Source organism: Lytechinus pictus, chromosome 12 (assembly GCF_037042905.1).
Source record: "Lytechinus pictus isolate F3 Inbred chromosome 12, Lp3.0, whole genome shotgun sequence".
NCBI lineage: Eukaryota > Metazoa > Echinodermata > Echinoidea > Temnopleuroida > Toxopneustidae > Lytechinus > Lytechinus pictus.
The window spans coordinates 4,930,886-4,940,661 of record NC_087256.1 but is presented as its reverse complement, the minus strand read 5'-3'; positions in this window follow the sequence as shown (position 1 = coordinate 4,940,661).

Genomic DNA, 9,776 nt, shown 5'->3' with positions numbered 1-9,776 from the left:
GGCGCTATAGCGCAGCTCACTGTATGTATACTCTGTATACTGACTCCTTGGCCCTCCCCAAAGGAAAGGGGGAGGGAGGAGAGAGAAGAAAGAAAGAAGTGGATTGGTGAAAGAGAATCAGGAGAGCCATCATAAAGGGGTATGGATACAACATACCCTAATTTGATATTTTGGTGTTTTTTTATCTTTCCTGAATGTTTCAGTCAGTTTCAGATTATTTAGATCCACTCGCAAAGTACAGAGGAGAAATTGGAAAAAAAAGTTAGACCAAAAATATTTAAAACTCTAAACAGACGGCCACCACCATTCTGTCTACAGCCAAGCATGAAGGGAAAGGGCGAAGAGAAAAACGATTACTTTCAGAGCAGGTTCTATGATATAAAACAGGGTTTGTTTAATACGGGGTTAAATATAGGCCTATAGTAAAACATAACGAAGATGCAATCATATATGCCTATAGTAAAACATAACGAATATGCAACCCCAATGCGGGGTTAAATATAGGCCTATAGTAAAACATAACGAAGATGCAACCCCAATGCGGGGTTAAATATAGGCCTGTAGTAAAACATAACGAAGATACAATCCCAATGCAACACTTGACTACTCTTCGTTTGTTTAGATTGAACTCGCGAGGTCAAAAGGTGAGCTGAGAAACCTGTTGATGCGAAGTACGTACGTGTAGTCTACATTGTGTAGACCGTGATAGCATGAATGTGACCAACGTACGCATCAAGTTGCTAATTTCTGTTATTTCTGTGCCGAGGTTTTTACCTGACTGCTAAGAAAGCACGAATGCCTGTGAGCAAGCAACCAGGGGACCAACGGCTCAAGGTCGAACAAGCAGAGTAAAGGCGTCATGTGTCAAAAAATGAGGGGGGGCAGACATGACGTCAGGGACAAGATTTCTGGGAAAACTCTTATTTTTGCATCCACACAAGAAAGCTTGCATCGAGATATGGAAAAATGAGAAGTTGAGTATTGCGCGGTGCACGTGCTTCAGAGTTGTGATTTCCAGGGCCGACCAGCATGTAGAGTCTTACAACAGAACTTTACAAGGCACGCCGTGGGGCAAAGTGCAACAACGTATGTGAAAGAAGACTAAGCAAACCTGGAGAAGCAGCAAGGTGCAACATGTACAAGGGAATTGTGCATGTACATTACGTCTGCTTTGAAATGTGTACATGGGTCGCCGAGTTTTTATGTAGTATGGGGAGGGGGTGGGGGGTAGCCTATAATGATATAGTAGGGCGCTTTATACTTTATACAATCATGGACCTATTAGGTCCATGCTATAATCAAACCATCAGCACGACCGGTGGATGGATGACTGAAAGAATGGGTGGATAGGCATATATAAATGGATCATCCAATTGATGTATTTTCCCAAGAAATGGATGGTCAAAGAGAAATGGATACATGATGCAGCAATAGACCATGGGAGATCAACTTGCTACCCCTTCATAGACAGTAAACAAGTAGAAAGAATTGATAAAAAGATGAAATTTTATAACAAATGAGAGGAAGAAAGGCCTCCGGGAAAGGCCTATACGCATACAGAGTGTGCACGAGCAGTTCAACCGTTGAAAAAATGTGAATGACTGCGACATGAGCAGGACAAAGACATTACTTGCATCCGGGACTTGCATCTTGATTGGCATAACATTTTAGACTTATTTATCAATGGAATTGTAACTCCCATTTCCCTGCTATAACTATAGGAAAAACGAATGATAACTGTTGTTTTATAGACGTGGAAATTTATGCTTCATATTAGGACCAAAGAGATTCTGGCGTACGTGTCAATATTTCAAAACTCATGCGGGAAAATAATATAATCATTTTTTATGATTGAAAAAAAAGTGCCAAGTTCACACTGTCACGATTTTTTTTTTTGGTGGCGGTGCTGAGGAAAATTTGACAAAGCAAAAGAAAAACATTAAAAAAGGTTCCAATACAAAATGTTGGTAATTTTCCTACATTTATCCAATTCGACACCTATACCAGAATTCCAGGGGGAGCTGCCTACATGGAAAATAATGCACGCCGCACCCCATTGTAAAATCTTGGGGGTGCTTTGCACCCCCGGTTCCAAGGGCCTTAATTATAATCGCGGAATAATTAATCGTATCAGATCAGTCGAGGCGATCGTATTGATCGTATAAATAGTTGGAATGGTTCAACTATGTGGTGATGTGGCTTTTTTTGCAGGATTTTTTTGCATTTATTGGAATAATATACAAAACAAATTTACAATGCTTGAGACATGATCATAATACAAGTGACAATCGTATATGTAGTGACTGGAGAAATACAATATATAACAAAATATATATATAATGAGTAAAATGCATAGGCAAACTATATACAGTAAGCAAATATGTGCTTGAAGCATATAGCAGCCAAAATAAAAATGAAATTTCGAAACGAGACAAAAATAAAATTTTTATTTTGGGACAAGCCCCATCTGGCGAGGTTTAATGGGTATACGCTTTTTCTGATCATGGACCCTGATGTACTTAATTTATGATGATGTAATTAATGCACATGTGCTGCCGATGAAAATATAATATTTTGCCTTTATGGGTTTTTTACAACTCCAGGGGGATCAATGAGAATACAGTAATAGTTCTGAATACGCACTGAGAGAAGTGAAGGCGGGGGGGGGGGCACTTCCATTGACGAGTGGATACCATGCGCGACCATGGGGTCTCGAAAAGCACCCAAACACGTATTTTCCATATTCTCAAACTGCACCCCTTAACAAGTATTGGCGTCTCAAACCGACCCTTAACAAGTATTGGAAACAAAACGATACTCTTGGCAAGTATTCCCGAAATGAACCCCTAAACAAGTACAGCGATATTTTATTGTTATGTCGGGTCCGTCGGTCGTTGGTTTTACCTTTATACATCATTATTTTGGTTTAGTACGGCCCCATGCACCTTCCACAACTCGCGCAAGTCGGACTCTAAACACGTAGTGTTGGGGCAAAAAGGACATCCTTTATAAAACATTTTAATTTTGTTTCATCATCCCCGAAAATATTACCCTAAACACGTAGCTTTCCTAGCAACATATAGATACCCTTTTTTAAATATTTTTGTGTTTTTGACAAAAAGACATCCTTTTTACGTGTTTTTGGGGTCGCGCATAGTATCCACTCGTCAATGTAAGTGCCCCCCCCCCCCCCGGAGTGAAGGCAAAGCGGTCATGGAGCATGCAAGCAAACGAGTAATTATAATTCCTTGAATAGTCATACCATAATAAAGTTGGAGAGGATAATATTGAAATAAATAGAAAAATAACATTAAAAAATGCGAACATAAGGAATACACACAACCCCCAACCCAAGGCTAGGAATTGTGTAAACATCGAAAAATACAGAAAGATGTTAGGAACCTTGCTTGAACTATTGGCGTAAATAATAAACGTAAAATATATGAATTAAGGGGCCAGATATATGTGTCGGGCACAAATCATTTTTTATCGGTGATAGATTTTGACATAATATTCAGATATTAGTTCCCCTTCTCGCTTTCTTTTTGTATTGGCCGTGACAAATTTGGGAATCCATATAGCCCAATCCTTCCCCATTATTTTGAACGCCACTGATTTCAACTGGATATCGTCAAAAAATATTGATTGATTGATTTTATTTCGCAAGTCACCATAATATATATACAGTAGCATTAAAAACAACAGGCTTACACAGGATGACCCACGAAAGCTCTAAAGCTATTTTCCAGTGGGGAAATAGGCTTTACCTTGTAAATAAATATTACCTTGGAAATAAGCTTTACCTTGTAAATAAATATTTACAAGGTAGTCAAACTGACAGCAGATGCAGCGTGTAAACACAGTATGAATTTCATTACATGATAATAATAAAATGATAATTACGTAATGTCATGGGTGGTGAAACAAGGATGGGACGTTTTGTAATTCGCTACGCAGGCTTTTGATAGTAAAGCTGATGAAATACAGGGTTGAAAGTAAAATAATGTGAAAGACTGAAATGAAACGATCTATTCAAAATATAAATTCCATGAAAGAGAAGCGATTCAAACAGAGTATGATATTGCGTTTACATTCCCTTTGATTCATATTATTTTGATTCCCTTTCAACAATCTACTTCTTTCTTTATTTCTTCTCTCTCCTCCATGCCCCCCTTCCCTTTCTTGGGGCGGCGGGGATGGGGGGGGGGGTATCGGATATGAGAAAGCCTGCAGTTTAGGTGTTATGGCACACTCGGACAAGTTCAATTTAGTGGCCTAGTAGGTCCATTGGTAAATTGCCAAGTCGTCGACTGCCAAGTGCCAACTTGCACTCACCACATGGTCTGATTTAATTTAGTCCATATCCATTCCGTCCATCAATATTTCGTCGAACAACTATTTGGTCCAGTATCCAATTCATTTTCATTCATTTTGCACAATAGCACGTTGTCCAATTAGACCAAATGGTATATGGACTGAATGGCTATTGGACCAACTGGTTACTAGACGATAGTGGATGAACATAATTATGGTAGACTTTAATGATAGTAGGCGAGTTGGCAATTTGACGATTTGGCATCAGACGAAATGGAAGTAAACTGATCCATGGACTTATATAGTATCACACCGGTATAGATAAAGAGGTACAAAAGTGGAAACGATGCCCGACGGACATGCGCATATCCAGGATTTTGCACCACGAGGGGGTCACTATTTTTGCGCCCCTGTGAACTTTTCGGAAAATTGCACCCCGACCCGACCACTCAGGCAATCAAAGTGCCTAAATGCATTTTGAATTGTCTTATTCCACAACCACGTGAAAAAGGCAATCGAAGACCATTTTTTTTAATGTGTCCATAGTGTGTCCATGTAAAAAAAGATCAAAGTTGTATCCACTTCTTGAAAAGAATAAATGCGACCAGAAAGCATAGAATTTTTAAGCGTTTTGGGGTTTCAATTTAGTTCAACTTTTCATCAGAGTGGTAGACCATATTAAAATTATGTGCGGGAGCTGTAATTTCTTAACCGGGGCTAGATCCAGCTTTCGCCAATAGGGGAGGGGGATATTTTCATCTGTTTTCCGATCAAACATTCTACGCTTTTTGCAACCGTGAACATGATATGTATATGAATTATTTAAACAATTATTATTGATACGAGCGCGAAACGTGAGCTGAATTTTTTTTATATTCTGACCTAAAATTTGAGGGGAAAAAAATCTATGAGCACTTTTGGCAATCAAGAACAGGATGAGTATCTATCAACATTTTATGCGATCACGAAGTGCGAACTGACAATTTTTGAATTCCCAATCCAACACTGGACATCATAAGCACTTTTTATAACCATGAACAGGATGGGTATATAGCTAAATAATTAATGCGAGCGCTAAGCGCGAGTTCAAATTTTTTGATATTCTGACCTCGTAAATTTGTGCGAGTGCGAAGCGCGAGCTTAAAAAGTGATTGATATTTTGACCTAAAATGTGGACATTCTAAGCACTTTTGGTAATCATGAACAGGATTGTCATCTAACTAAACATTGATGCGTCCGCAAAGAGCGAGATGAAATTTTTTTCATATTCTTACCTAAAATTTGGACATTTGAGTAAGCATTTTCGGTTATCATGAAAAGGATGATCAGTAACAAAACAGTTTATGCGAGCGCGAAGCGCGAGCTGAATAAAAATCTATATATTTTGATACAAAGTCAGACATTCTAAGCACTTATCTTACCATGAACAGGATCGCCACCTTACTAAACAATTAATGCGAAGAGTAGGATGAATTTGTTTTTATATTCTGATCTAAAATTAGGACTTTCTAGGCACTTTTGGTAATCATGAACATGATTGGTAATTGATGGGAGCAAACATGAGTTTGGCACCCCCTCCCCTCCCTAGGTAAATTGAACCTGAATTTGATGCACCGAGACAAATATCAAATTGGCGTGTGGTGAATATCCATTCGGCACCCCCTAGGTTGAACATCAATTCGGCGCCCCTATATGTCAAACAGCAACTCGACAACCGTATATAGAAAAAAATTATTCGGCGCCCCATCCCCAAGGTTAAACATCATTTCGGTGCCCTTCGGTGCCCTTCGGTGCCCCTATGTCGAACATCTATACGGCGCCCCGAGGTAAAACATTAATTCGCCCCCCCCCCCTAGGATGAAGATCAATTTGGCACATCCTAGGTCGAACATCAATTCGGCGCCCCTAAGCAAAACATAAATTCGGCACCCGCTATATACATACTCTAGGTTGAACATCAATTCGGCGCATCCACCCCCCCCCCCCCATGTCAAACAGCAATTCGTCAACCCCTTTTCTTTCCTTCCCTTTTCTCCCTATTTTGGCGCCCCCGAATACGCACATGGTAGAGCTACGGATATAGAGAAATAAGGACAAAGATGTAATGAAAATATAAAAACTCTTGAAATACTTTACGTTTTCTAGGCAAACAAGAATCCAAACTCCAAAGCGTATAATAACGTCCGGCTGAATAGACCTCCATTTGCATCCTGTTTGATATGCTTTCCTGTAAGTTCCATTGTGGGCAAAATAAAGGGCAAAAGTAAGTCTGCTTTCTTTGAGAGGGTGTAAATGATGATATATTCAAATACCAGCGAGTGCCATAGGTGACGGAATCATAGGCGACGGAACGTATTTTCAATTTTTTTTTTTTTTTTTTTTTTTTTTGGGGGGGGGGGACAAAGCGAAAAAAGGCACTTATATGCAAAAAATTGAATTTTTTATGCAAACTTATATTTTCACCATGAGATTATCATCTGTGTTAAGTAGTTGTGCGTTTTGTAGTAATTAAATTGAGCAAAACCTTTTTAAAGTCTTTTCTGATTGATAAAATATCTATTTAGGCTTTATTTTTCCGGGACCGAGCGTAGTAAGCAAACAGTTTGAACATTTTCAAATCTAAAGTTGTGAAACTCGCCGCTTTTTGGTCAAATCGCGCAAATTATTGTTAAAAGAGCATTCTTGCGAGGTGTTAAGAGCGCAAATCGCGAGCTATAAATTCTAGACATTGCTTGTACTAACATGACTAATAAGACATGAAAATCAAACATTCCGAGCAATTTTGTTATGAAAAAGATGTGCATCTAATTGAAGAATGGACGCGAGCGCGATATTCCAACCAGAAAACTGGACATTCTAAGCACTTTTTTAACCCAAGAACTTAATTGTGTGTCTTAATAAATAATAATTGATGCGAAGCGCGGCGAGCCGAAAATTTGTAATATTTCAACCTGAAAACTGGATATTCTAAGCAGTTTGAAACCAAGAACATAATGTGTACCTTTGATGCGAGCGGAAAGCGCGAGCTGAAGATTTGTGACATTTAAACCTGAAAATTGAACATTATAAGCACAAGTTGTAACCAAAACAAAGTGAGTGCCTTCCTAAAAAATAAATGATGTGGGCGCGAAGCGCGAGCCAAAAATTTTGTGATTTCCAACCTAAAATGTATCGTTTGACTTCAAAAAGGGTATTTTATTTTGAAAAGGGACATTCATGTACATCATTTTGAAATAAGTGCACTCTCCATTTAAAAAAGGCATTTTTTCCTACTGGGATTTTTTTATGTAGGGGGTTAAGTGCCCCTGCCGCCCCCCGGTTCCGCCGCCCCTGCTGCTAATATAGCCTCGGGTTATAATATTTATCTAAGTTCAAACTGGTATTAACAAAAATATGTTGGTATGACTGCATTTTATAACGATGGTTTTCTTTAAAATATATATTTTTTACCATTTCGATCCATCACATTTTTGCATTTTTTTGTCCGTCGATATGCCCAGCGCTGAGAGGTCATGCCAAAACGTGATTTTGCATGAAGTACATTCTCTGAACCATCATCGGAACTTCGGAATCACACAGAGATGGAAGACCCCTTCCCCCAAATAGTTCCGCCTAGCTGTATGTCCTCGAATATATATATATATATTTAATAAGACATCAGAAATGCGAAACACAAATTCACGAGTAATGCAGTTTTTGCAATAAAATTTGCAATTTTATTATATATATATCACCATGATAAGTACGTAATTTTATTATCCGAGCACATGCAGCGGACCGAGGAGGAGTGGGTGGAGGGAGAGGCACCTAGGAGACGTCATACTTGTTCTTGTTCAGTATACTACCATAACAAGTTGAAAAGAAAAATGCAAAGAGAAACTTGGAGGGGGATCGATGTTACATGGTTATAACATACAGACCTACGCACCGGTATCATAGGCGGATCCAGGAGGCCGACGTTACGCCCCCCCCCCCCCCGATATTGGCGGCGCAAAGTAATATGAACGAAAGCAGAGGGGGGGGGGAATATAAGAGGAAGAATGAATAAAAAAAAGGTGAGGGGAATTCAGACTTGGGGAGGGGTGGGAGCCAATCATGTCACTACACAAGTATAAAAACAATTTAGCCCGCGCTTTGTGTTCGCATTGCCTGTTCGATGGAACATATATTCATCTATACCAATTCATTTATTGATTTATTCATTCAGTCATGGTTAAACAGGTTCACAAGTTCAGAGTTATTAGTATATAAAATCATAGTAACAACAATGACAAGGTATAATTCATATCGAAATAGTATGAGACATAAAGAAATATTAACTGATCAATGTAATACAAAACACGGAAACATTGTTGAAGGGCTTATAGTAAAACGAACAAGGGAACTAAATAGGCCTTTACTTATTCAAATTTTTGAGCATCTTATCCGTCAGTGTGCATCTTAATTGTTTAATGATCATATTGCTCAGATCAATTTTCAGGACACAATACACAGTCCGAAAATAATACCTCACGCTCGCATTTTTTATAGGGTTTAGTACTGTTACGACTATAGATTCCAACAAAAACTAGCTTTGAGCTGCCGATCGATCGGGAAAAATGTGGATGAAAATATTGTTCACCCCGGCCCCGTTATTAGTGAAAGCTGGATCCGCCCCAGAATATATTGTTTAAAAAAAAGGCATAGGCCACGCGGTATTTGTCATTTTTTGTGATAAATACATTGAGGCAGTATATTGACAAATAATCACTGGAAGAGAAAGAGCATCTTATAGGCCTATATAACGCACAAAGCAAAATAATGAAGAATGGCGGCAAAGCTAGTTCAATACAAAATGATTTCCTTTTCCTTTAAAAAAAATGTTACAACACGTTATAATAATGAACAAATCAAAATACAGAACCTGAAGAAATTGATAACGATTCAGTGAATCGGAATCGAAACAAAAATGCGTATGTAAATATAATTATAAAATAGAAATAAAAAACGGGGAAAAAAATAAGAATAGCCCTTTCACAAGCAACCATAATTCTCCCTCCCTTCATACCCTGGACAAGTAAAGAAAAAAAAATACAGCTAGAGAAACGAAGCAAAGATGAAAAGCAAGGAGAGGGAAGGAAGCCGTCTCTCGGTACCTGGTACTCTGCCCAGATATCAAGATGTACGTAGGACCTATTCTCCGCGATTTGAAAAACAACGTGCATAACATCACAATTATTATGATGGTCATTTAAAAAAGTTCCTTGGTTGTTTCCAAGTTATTTAATTTGCCGTCGAGGGACTGCGCGAATGCACACGCTCCTACAGGATATGAATGAAAAAGTCGCAAACAGACTCCGCCGTTCAATCCGATACTGTACTGTATAGCCGGTATACAGATCGGCACGTGAGACAAGCGCAGAGGCGATGGATATGAATATTCATGAGCAGGTATTGATGTCATTTGGTCTCAAGGTGGCGCT